Below are 12870 nucleotides of genomic sequence, written 5' to 3'. Positions count from 1 at the left end.
GCTGAAGGTCTGGCTTAAGGAACTTGATTTTGCTTGGCAGCTACCCCCATCAGGAGTGAAACTTGAGTCACCACTGTGTTCCCAGGCCAACCTTCCTTTTGCTGCCCACACTAAGGATATGCCATCTATCTGATAATTGAATTACCTGTGCTCTGCAGGAGAGTGAACAAAGCCCTCTTCACTCAGGCAAAGGTTTTATTACGCAGTCGTAAAATGTAGCTTCCTCTTGGCAGGAGCTGGGAGGGGCACCGCCTGTGAGAGCAAGCTGGCTTGGCAGAACTGGATTAACCAGTATTTCCACCTTGTGCTGAGAGGAAACCACACCCCTTTGGAGCCAGAACATAACTTTAAAAAGATGGATCATTCATAGAGCGGACATGTGAAAATTTTATAAATGATACCATAATTCTTGTGATTTTTCTGCCCACAGTTTAAGAGGTTTTTAGAACCGGTGGTATGTTCAGGGGGGTTTTAGCGGAAAAATGGATATTACTCTAACTGTATGCATGTTAAAAATCTGAAACTTCTTCAGTTAATGTCCATACTCCCTGCACACATGTATGTAAAGTTGGGTCAATGTCAGAAATTGAAAAATCAGTTAAAAAGTGAAATATGTGCCATTTCTGAATGCAAGCTCTTAGAAACAGCAGATTTGGACAGAGACATGGCTAAATTCAGCCACACCATGTATATGTAATTTCAAGCAACTGTGTAACTGTGAAATATGTCTTTTATTATCAAATATAGAATATGTGCAATCTGACAGAGGAGTGTCCTATCTGCAAGCCATAAAATGACATCCCTCTGACTCACAGTTCATTCCCCAATCAAATGATAAATGGAAGTTTGACCAATTAGAAGCTGAGAGAGAGGTAGGGTCAGTGATGCTAGAACACACCCACATTCTAAACACATAAAAGCAGACAGACAGGACAGATAGGGACCTTCAATTCCATTTGCTGCAACGCGCTCTGCCGGACCATACAACATCCAGAGATCCAGACTTTACCTCCATCAAACCTCCAGAGAGCCAAACTAGAGACTTCAATCTATCCAGAACTAGAGACCAGACCAGAGGGAGAAAGCAGTGCTGTACCCAGAGAGAAAGCAGTGCTGTGCCCAGAGAGAGACCCGAGCCCAGTCCAAAACCCTGACCAGATCCATGGCGAGGCCCATTTCACTCAAGAATATAGTGTGAGTACCTAGAAAACTGTGCAGAACCAATCTCTTAGTTAAAATAATATAATTCAATCTATTTAATCTAAGTAGAACTGCCTCCTAACTGTCACCTGTCATTTGTAAAGCTGTCACTTGTCATTTTCTAGTCGCAAGCTGCACTTGTCTTTTTGAACTTTAAAATTTCAAATCTGAAAAACGACCTTCACAAAATCGCTCATATCTCCGCAACCGTTTGTGCTAGAGACTTGCAATAACTTTTATTTGAAAGCTTAGAATCTTAGCTTTGAATCGCACCTAGAACCGCATTCCTACCCCTTATAGTTTTACCGCAATCGCGGAACACGCATCCGCGAATTTTGCCGCGATTTGCAAATTTCTTCACATGTAAAAACTGCTGCTGCTTGCCTTCCATTTGCCAGAAATTCGTTTAACCTGCTAACTATCCCTGCCCCATTGCTAGTGTGAGCCTGGACTAATATTAACTAGATACCACTCACCCTGAACCTCTGAAAGGGAATTAAAAAGCATTTCCAGCGTATTTCTCATCCATTGCTAGCACATATCAAAGCATTTGGGCCTGTGTTTTCAAAACTCCTATCTGTGTTTTAAACTTCTGTTGTCTAAGCTTGGGGGGGATTGAACTGATTACATTGATTGCATTTCTGAGAACTGCGTGCTTTCCTCCCATTCCCTTGCATTGCATAAAGAGGGGGGGAGTGAATAGCCAGAGAAAAGTGATTACATTGTTTTGTTGAAATCATATTGAGTATTTTCTATACTGCATTTCATTCATTGAATATTGCATCCACCTGAACCCTATAAAGCATTTTCTACCACATTATACTTCTGTACCTATTTACCAGTGTGCTACCTTATCCATTTCATCTCAACTCCTTAGTAATTATAAAGAAGTGTGCTAGTGCCAGATTCTCCGTTGTTGATCTTTATCATATCAGATTAAGTGTGCTATTCAATTATTAATTTATTATAAAGTGTGATATATATATATTTTAAATTATCAAATAAACCTTTTAAACTTGCAAAACAGAACTACTTCTTGGCTCAGTGGGGTCAGGGGGATTCCAAGAGAGGGGTGTTATATAGGGGTAGTCATCCAGAACGCATGAACAGGACATAAAGATATATCAATAAGGGTTTTCATTCAGTATTCTAGACTAGGCGTTAACTTAGCTGTAGTGCTGAATTGAATCCTCTTACAAGGTGCAAATGAAGAATGCAGAAAAGTGTGTCTGTATGTAAATGAAAATGTCTTTATATAATAGGATTTGCCCATGACACATCACGTAATGTCGTCTTGAAAACACTGCAAAGTTAAAACATAGCAGATCTGTAAGGTCGGGGACTAGATTGCTATTAACCACACAAAAGAGAAAAATACATGTATGTAAGAGACATGTTTGGCCAAAACAGAATTGTTTGGGAATGAGAAAGAAAAATGGTGACAGTAGAAAATAAACATTATGCTAAGGAAAAAAGCAAACGCTGGCACCAACTGATAAAAAATCACAGTCACCTACATGTAGTCCACCGCGGCCAGGAAAGTAGCCCAAATATGGCACAACTGCTATGGCTGCGGAAAGAAAGATCACTACATGGCCCCACAGTGCCCACTTTGAAACTGACACAGTACTCGTGATTGGGAGAAATTTAGTTAAACAAGCTGCTATTGGATTATATCGGTGTAATGTAACAAGAAATAACATTAGCATGTTGGTCAAAAATTCCACAGCATCTCCATTTGTCATGCCAACCACAAGGCCAGCTTTCCGGCACCCCCATACACTTGCTCTTCTCTGTAGCAATGGTGTTGGCAATATTTTGGTGTCTGTGCCACCAAAATGCACCAAAAACAACCAGGACTGGAATAGTATATCCCAAATGGAATGGAACACTTTGGCATGTATGATGACAGAGCCTTAAACAACTTTTTTAGTCCCGCCCCTCTCCCTGGAGGTATAGAAGCCCAACTACCCACAATCCCTCAGTTTATATAATAGGATCATGGGCCAATCCATACCAGGAGAGTGAGACAGTTTGTCAATACTATGATGAGGAAGAGTAGAACTAGGAGTAATGAAGATTATGGGCAAGTAATCCAATCATCATCTGCATGTCCCTCTTCCTCCTCCCAGTACTTTCCTTTGAGGTATATCAAGTCTGTAATTGGAAGAGGCTCATGACAAACCACACATACCAAAGAGTATGCTGTCACCTGACCACCACTATGTTTATTTAAGGAAACTTCCTAATAGTAATCAGCCTAATTCCCACCAGACATTAATATACCTGTAGGGAATGTTCCCCCTGATAGTCAACATTCAGTTCGTAATGTCTTATGAAAGTGTTTGGATCCCCAAGTTGCTGCCCTGCAAATCTACTGGAGGGAAACCCCTTGTGCTCTTGCCCAGCAATCAGCCATGTCCCCGGTTCATTGCCCCTAAACCATGGGCAGAATAGGACACCCTGCAACATCATATTCCAGAGAAGTCACTGTATGAATCTATTTACTAATGGTTACCACCAATTCGTTTCTGCCTATCTGAAGGCCCACATTTCACAAAAGATGATCTGACTATCTGTTAGTGCCTGTATGTGCTAATTATACCAGGACTTGATATTTGATGCCCAAGGAGTGCCATTACTCTTCCTCTGAGAAGGGGAGGCAGGATTCTGAAAGAAAGAGGGTAGAACCAAACTTAGAAACCACCTTCAGAACAAAGGTAGGTCTCATATTACCACCAGCACCTCAGAAAGGATAGACAGGTGGGAGGTTTGCACATTAAGGCACTAGTTTCTCTCAATCTAGGAGCTGGATTCATGGCAATAAAAAAAAAACGTCTTCGAAAGGCATGACATTTCTAATTTCACTGAACACCAGGGTTTCAAACGGAGGAGCTTGAAATGACCTGAGAACTATACCTCCGGCTGAGTGCTCCACCTGCCTTTCAAAAGAGAAACATTTTAATAACCTATTGACCAAATCTTCCTCCTTTTTAGACTCCTACTAATATTCCCTAATGGCCTGAACCACAGCCCAATGGGCCCTTATAGATGACACAGTCAATCGTTTCTGGAAACATTACTGAAGGAACTGTCGTCCTCTGGAATACTATATTCCAAAGGAAAAATTCCTCCCAATGAACACCAGGAGGAGAAATGTGTCCAGTATCTTTTGTACAATGTTAGGGTTGAGGGCCATCTAACCTTCTATAGTGAAGTGAAAAAGCCACTGGCCTGGAAACCCCCAGCATTATCAGAACACTCCTGTCAGCCTCCAAACTAACCATTGAATTAGCCCCAGGCCCATGAAGCAGGCTAACTTTCGAAAAGGGAACAGACACCTTGCGATCACCCATGGTGGTTCTAACACCATCTACAAAACGACTGGGAACCATTCCTTTCTGGACTAAAAAGAGACTACCGGGAGTACCTCCACCATCTCCCTCACCATCTTTGCCACCACACTGGGAGTTAGAGATATCAAGGGAAAGGCATAGATCAACACCCGGGCCACCGAAAAACAAAGCATTGTGACGAATCCTGTGAAAACCTCACAGAATCCCTGCCTAAAGCCTCCTACCTGATCCTGACCCTGGGGGTGGTATTAGCCAGGTGGATCACATTGGAGAAGAAGGCCCCTAGAGGAACAGGAGGATTCCATTACAAGAGACACAGTATGTATCTTCTTCAGAGAGACAGATTTCTACAATCCCTGAATATTTAAAGGCTTGTTGCCAGAGTAAGACTCCCCTTCATACAGTTAGCCATATTGATGGTAGTGAAAGCTATCATATGCAATAAGAGAACAATATATGTGGAAATCAGAACTTTAATACCCAGACTTCTGAAGAACATAACTCTCCCTTAAATCAGGGCCAAACTTTGACGGTGTATTCAATACCCAGAGTAATTCCAATAAGTACTGGGACGAGGAAGAGGGACTCAAAGGCTCTAAACTGCAGCATGGAGTATATTAGTTCTAATGACCCACACCTGGACTTTTGAATACATAAGGCCCCATCAGGTGCAGGCCATTAGGACAGCAACACAGAATTGTAGAAGTCACCAGCAGCAGTTGCAGTGGAGGAAGAAGGGAGATGCCGCTATTGTTAATGCAGATGTCGGTCCTGAGAGAGTCTCCAAAACTGAATGAGCGGTAAGAGGCATGGTAGCAAGCTTTCCCCCTGGAGAGAGATGCTCTCCAAATTGTGTACTGTGCCTTAGTAGCTATCGAGCACCAGAGTGCGCTGGGAGTGAGAGAAACTTCTTCCCCGGTTGGCGCGGGCCGTGGGAAACCAAAAGCAGGATAGCGTTTGAGAGACAGCAGATGAAGCAGACGAAGCGTGGTGGCGGATAGAGCGGACACGTTCGCAGACACTAGTGAGTTTACCATTGACAAGCAATCCTGGTATGCTCCGTAATCGACCAATGGCCACTGAAAGCACTTTTGAATACTGAACTAATATAAGGAAATCACATTGGCATAATCAGAACTTGGTAAACAGACAAGAACATAAAGATTGCAAGCATTGCTAAGTCATACTATTGCCAAGCCAAAGAGGGGGCAGCACTTAAGCAGGCTAACTATAACCCCCATTTCCAAGGTAAATGAGGGGAAATACTGAAGCCAACCAGTTACAACCACCATAGCCAAAGTAAAGAGGGGCCAACTCTTCAGACAGCATGTAGACCATATTGGCTAAACAACAAGAGAGCATTGTTACAGAGGGATTGCAACAATTTTTGCCAGAATAAGAAAGAGGCAGTAGTTGAAGAAGACATTAACAACCATTCTCAAAGACAAAGAATGGCAAGTGTGCTAAAGAAACATTGTCAGAAGTTACCAAATGTAAAAGTGGTAAAACAAGAGTGGCAGGAGGGACACCCTCCTGATAGAGAGTATCAAGGATGAGAGAAGTATAACCTGCATTGCATGTGGCAAATACAACAGTGGAATAAACAGCATCAATGTGTCTCATGTCTTCCCACAGGAAGTTGGCAATTTGTATGTCCTTGAAAGTTAAAGACTGTTTCATGAAAGGTTTAACACCCATCACAGAGTACTTGGAGTAGTGTTAGGAGCTTTTAGTCATAGCAGGGGAGTATAACAGGGCAGGGGCCTTTTAGCGGTAGTCCTGGCAGGTTATTGGACCAGGGAGAAGTCATTTGAAGTACTGCATTGTGGTAGAAGGTTATGGAGATGAGGAAGTGGCAAGGTCATTAAAGTGTTTCATGAATTGTTATGGAATCATCCTGACAAAGCATTGCTGTTGATGCAGAAGAATTAGAAACATGTTTTGTTTCCCAAAGAGAAGGTGTGTTGTACCTTTGCTATAAGTGAAGATATAAAGACTAGTTGTCTAACTGAACTGTTGGTCAAAGTCCAAGTGAAAGTCTTTTGGAGCAAAAAGAACTTTATGAATCAAACTTGGCTACAAAAAAGAACCTGCTTATTTGAACTTTTGAGTGAAGATCCTGCTTTGAATATGGGGAAGGGGAACCGGCCCAGGTTACAAGGATATATAGTTATTAGGCCAATATTGAACTTAGCTGTTACTTCTGTTATATTTGAATTGCCATATATTTCCTATATGAGTATGATGTATGTATACGAGTGAGCGACAGATTCCTTTTGTTAGAGTGCTTTCCTTTAATTTATTTTGATAGGCAGGGAAAATCCTCGTTAGGTTAGGGATAGTGAGGCATTTTTCAAACCCTTTTGAGTTCATAAGATGGCATCTTGTGAAAATCCTTTACCAAGTTGTCTGCCTCATATTTCTGACCCCTCACATAGTTCACACTCCAGACACCCTGGGACTGAAATCTTTGGCAGAAGGTGCTTAACTAAGCCATAGCAGGAAGAGCAAATAAGTCTATCAAGGGAATTTACTGAATATGTCCTGAAAAACCCCAGGACTGAGAGCTAGCTCCTGCGTATTCACAAAGATCCTGCTAAAGATTTTTGCCACGACATTCTCCACTCTGTAAATATGCACATCCTGTAAGGAAATGAGATTCTCCTTGGCCAGATACCAATTGTTGCTGCCAACAGTGCCAATTCCATAGAAGTTAAGCCCATGTAGGGGGAGAGGTGGCATTGTCCCACCCCCTTACCATTCCCGCATTGAATAGACCTCGTGTGAGCTAAAGGGGGAACTGCCCCCACCCCCATGCTGAACATTCACACGAACTAACATTAGCAAATATGCGTATAACAAAGCCTATACGAATGTTTAGGAACTCCATTTTGTATTACATTAGATGCCATCTTTCACTAGGCCCTGAAAATCATCCCTCTGTAACTCCAGCTCTCCCTTCCCCCGCTCCTCCCACAGACAGCACAAGCTGCCGCCACCCCCTGTCAGTTCGGCGCGAGCCTTGTTCTCATGGAAGTCCAGCCATTCCCTGTTGCAAATGTTTAGTATCTTTTTGTACCAGATGAGCTCATTGCACTGTGTGTGTGACTGGAGCAAGCCTCAGCTCATGTACCCATCCATCTCCACTAACCTGCCCGTGCTCCCTCAACCCCAACCCCTGCCAGGCCATGGTCCACTGATCCCTCACCATCCACTCTCTTTGATACAGATACACATCTGACCCCCTCACACTGACCATTCCAGGACATCCACCATAGACTTAATACTGTGCACCAATATATTCTCCCTAAAGCTAACACCTGTTCAGTCGTATCATGAGGCATCAGGTAGATCAAAACCCACAGGCAGAGACTCCTGGAATACATCTGCCAATGGTCTCTAAAGTACCCCCATTCATGTAGTGATTTTTATGTCTGCCATTATTCTCTCTGTGCCAGTTCCTGTTGTTTAGTTTAGGTTAGTCACTAATGTGTCTTATTTGGCCTGACCTTCACTCCGGAGATGAGCCGAGCAGACCCCTGTGTGCATGGAACAGCTGGGAGCAACGACCAATTAGCATTCTGCCTCCCTTGTAGTGTTGACTGTGCCAAAGGCTTCTTCCCAATCAATGCTAAGATTTGTATCGTATATGAAAACGTCATCACTGACGATGTGTGTCCTTTTAATGTGCTGCCCGTGTATTGCTTGGCAGAGCGCTCTCGGGCAGCATAGTTCTCTGCATGCACAATTTATCTTATACATTTGTTTTACTTGCAATTTATCTCCTTGTCTCATTCCCCTCCGGGGTGTGTCCATTAGTTTGTCTATTGAATATTACATGCCTTGTTGGGAGTGTGCCTTTATTTGGTGACCCCTCTAGCGTGATATTCCTCGAGACCCCAATAATTGTAGCGAGATCCAGGGTTTTCCCAGAGGGGCCACCGCCACCTATGACTGACACGTCCGCAAACAAAACACATACACAGATTAAAACAGTTATCGTGGGTTGCGGCTTTGCGAATACCCCGCTGCTCACCTCAGCCGAGTGCGGTCACGAGTAGGAGACCCAGGTTTTGTGGATAGACCACGAATGGAGGGAAGAACACAGGCATGTGAGTATTGATTGCAAGGGGAAACAAACAAGGGGAAGTGGGAACATTTGGAGCAGATTGATTGAAGGGAACACGCAAGGGTTGGATGTGAATGAAGAAAGTGATTGTGTGAAACAAAGCACTTTTTCTTTTCCATGGCCATTAGGTTTTTTTTTTATATAAAGAAGAATAAGGTGATAAGATAGAGGAGAAATGGGAACCTAGCTCTGAAAGGTTCCATGTCTAAAAATCACGGCAAAAATAGCTGTGGATAGAAAATATTGCTGCAAAAATGCCATGATTTTGCTGCTACAATCATGTAAAGTCTATGGGGGACACCCTCACAACCCCCAGACCCATTATACCATTTAGAGGGAGCGGGGGACACCCCTGTATCCCCTGCTCCCCTTAAATGGTATAATGGGGTACACCTTTACTGGGTCAAACCACAGCATTTTTGCCTGGATTTTTTTACCGCCAATATTTTTGCCGCAATTTTATTACCTGATACCGCAGTGCGCTGTCCCGACCAGTGCAGGACATAAGTGAAAAGGAAAAAAGTAGGAGCCTCGTATAAGAAGTGGACTCTGGAACCAGTTGTTATTGTAGCCTGGTGTTTCAGCATATTATTTTAGTATTCTATAAATATGTGGAGGTAGGCCCAGTGGGGGCAGAGGTGATGTGAGTGTGGAGTGAGTAAGGTAGGGGTTAAGGCTCTAAATAGAGGGTGGCGGGGTATTAGTGAATATATTAATATTTATGTTTTTTGTTCAGTGTTATTGGTCTATTTGTTTGTTTTGTGAAGTGTTCAATGATTCATGTTTTATGTATTTGTCCTGAAAATGAAAATGTATCAGTAATATATTAAGGTGAAGGAAACTAGATTGTCATTGATAATACCAGAAATTAAAATTTGAAGATTGACATTGGGAGGGGGAGGACAAGTGGGTCCTTTTGGAGCGTGGGGATGGATACCCCACTGGCACATATTTGTAAGCACCTCCCCTTGTATAGTCAACGAATAAAAAAGTACCACGTTCAGTGGGTAACGGAAACAAAGGGGGAGGGATCACCTCATGCTTGGCCAGAAGAAGGGTCATTTGATAAGGGAATACTAGACCTTGTATCAACTTATTTAATGGCAAAAAATAAGGGCAAGCAGCTCCAAAATAGACGAGAAGTGTTAGATTTGTGGAACATGTTTGAGGAAACACCCACCACAAATAACAGGGGAAAAGAAAATGGGTTGCCCACAGACATGAAAAATGTGGAAAAGGGGTCAGGAAAAGGGGACGAAGAGCCCAAAAAGATATGACCATTGCTCACAAGACCTAAAGAGGGATATTCAGACCCAGCCTATATACCAGGGGGAAGCACACCGGCAACACCTGGCATAGCCCCCCCCCACCTCTACCTTATGTCCCTTCCACAGTCATGCCCACCCCCGTAGGACCATCTACTCAGGACCTTGAAATAGCACTAAAATCCACTCGAACAGAACTGGCCCAATTAAGAGCCATGTGTGAGACAACAGAGCCATCGGGGGAAGGGCCACTGCCACTACCCAGCAAAAGCTCCTCTCTCCTGCCAGAAGACAAATGGAAATCGGGGGACTTCCTCTTTTGAATAGACAGAGCACCAATAAAAACAGTATGAGTTTAAAGAGAGGGGGAGGTAGAAAGTGTAGGATATGACTCAGTGGCTTCAGAAAGGGATGAGGAATGTTGGAACAATTTCTTCGAATGTGAAGAGGGAGGATGAATACAGCAAGTACAATGGATCTCCCAAGGGTGACAGAGGAAGGAGAGGGATGGGAAAATAGGCTCTGAAACAGAATGGGAAGAAAAGCATTGGCAAAAAAGAAGGGAACAAAAGTAAATTGTGGAAAGGTAAGACCAAAATTACAAATGCCCCTTATTCATAAAGGAGCAGGACGAACCCTCTTTTGTGCCCTGGGCCCTAATGGATAAAAACCTCATCAAATCCCTCTCCCCACTCACTGCAGGTGCGGGAAAATGGATTTACACATTTGAAAAGAACACTGCAGGGGTTCCCCTAGCCATAGGGGATATTAAAAGCCTTCTGGTATCAGCCGTAGGAGATCAATCAGACTCAGTGTGGGTGAAGGCAGGGTTCCCGGGTGCCACCACAGGAAACAATACACATGATGGGGCATCTTTTAATAATGTCTGTGCACAAGTGTGGGATGCCCTGCAGAGAACCTTCCCAGATACCCCCGATTTACACTCTATAATGCAATGCACTATTAGGGATGAGGAAGATGCTGTGCAGTTCATTCTTCAGGTGCAGGAGATGTGGCGTGTTTAGACGGGCACTGTCTGGGACCAATCCACCTCCTATTTTATTTATCACTAAGCGAGGACTCCCAAAGGAAGTACAGAAGGCCCTTGACAAAATAGCTGTGATAGAAGCCAAGGGATGGCCAGAAATTCAGAGCATTATAGTACACCATTGCAGGGGGATCAAAGAGAGAGAAAAAGAAACAATGCAGAGGAGATGAGCAGAAGAAGCGAAACTTAGAAGGTCGCGGCAGTAACAGCAGTGCCACCCACAGAACAGCAGGGAGAAGAAGGAGGAGGAGCAGTGTCGGTAGCAATACAGGCAAGGATGGCTGTGGAATGGGCAGACAACCGGCAAGAGCAGTGGGGAGGAGATCCGCAATACATGGGACCACAGTGGCAAGGAAGACCCGCAAGCGGACAAGGTGGGTTCTGGGGACAAATGGGAGGGGGCCATAGGGGGCAAGGGCCGAGAGGGGGAAGACAAGGGCAGTGTTTGTCATGCGGGATGTGGAGGCACTTCTCACAGGAATGATGCAGCAGACAGGGAGGGAACTATCAGTACCAACAGCCACAATATACTTAGCCCCAGTATGGCCACCTCCACTCAGGTAGCCCATACAGCCTTCCCAAAGGAAGTAATGAGGAGGATGAACAACCAGACAGCCGACCAATACCGGTTTACAATACCCTCCGACACCACACACACTGCATGCAGTCGCGCCCAAGCCGCCCCAATCAAATGACACATTGGCACGCCAACCCATTTGCCACCACAGCTAATGGTGCGCCTGCTCAGTGTCAACGAACATGTGTGCTCAGTAAAAATATTTTCTCTTGCCCCGGAACTGACACCCACCCCGACTAGGACAGCCCACAGAGAGCATTTGCGTGTCCAGTCCTATCCAATACCTTACGTCCAGACAAGGAACCACTGGTGGGGGCAGAGATAGGGAACAAGCAGTTCATCTTTATGGTGGACTCCGGGGCGGAGAAATCATGTCTATGTGAAGGTAGTTTTCTGTTATGTGGCAAAAGTCTTGAGATGCAGGGATTCTCTGTGGTCACGGTTCCTTACACAGAAGATTTTGGGTGTTACAATAGGGGGAAAACAATATGGGCACCCCTACTTTATCATGAAGATTACCCCGTGAACTTATTGGGGCAGAACTTACTAAGCAAGTTAAACATGACTATAGCATTCACAGACAGGGGGGTCGTTGTTACGCTCACCTGGTATCCATGGGGACACCCTTATGCCCTGGTTGCCGGATTCACCCTGGACCCTTCCCGATTCCGGATGGTGCCTTCTATGGCGGTTGGGCCTGAAAACACAGGAGGACTGGACTTAGGAACAGATTTTGTTTTCTCCCACCAGCCCCCTGTACTCGATCTGATGGCCCACTCCTCACCTTGTTGTGATGTCTGGCGTGCTCTCCGTCCTGCCTTCTGTGCAGGGGCGCATAGTTTTCTGCAGGTTGGAGCGACCGAGTTAACTTCACTGGTGCTAACCCATTCAAGTGTCTTTAAGGAGGTAAGTCTGGTTATAGCAGTCTTAAAATGTCCTTGCTTTCCTTTCTCGCTATTAATGTCTTTTCTTTATTTATTCCTCCTTAGGTGCACGGAGCTTCGGTGGATGCGCTGCTTGGATCAGGCTCCTCCCAGGATGATGTATGCAGGAGCGTATGATGTATGGTAGGTTAAGCGCAAAGTGCGGCGCGGTAATGTCTTTTCTTGCTAACCTGTATTCTTTATTCCTTTTCAGGTTGCGATGGTCTTTCTGGGCGTGTGAAGATTTCCGGAGCGGAACCGGCCAAGACATGCCCAGCCGGGTGAGGATTTCATGATTACTGCCGTAAATGCTGTGAGTGACCTGTTTTAACATTGTCCTTCTTTCTCTCTCCCTCCAGGTGCTTCGTTCCT

Source organism: Ambystoma mexicanum, chromosome 1q (genome assembly GCF_040938575.1).
Source record: "Ambystoma mexicanum isolate Mex_15411 chromosome 1q, UKY_AmexF1_1, whole genome shotgun sequence".
NCBI classification, from domain to species: Eukaryota; Metazoa; Chordata; class Amphibia; order Caudata; family Ambystomatidae; genus Ambystoma; species Ambystoma mexicanum.
The sequence above is the reverse complement of the archived record's forward strand: the minus strand, read 5'-3'. Positions refer to the sequence as shown.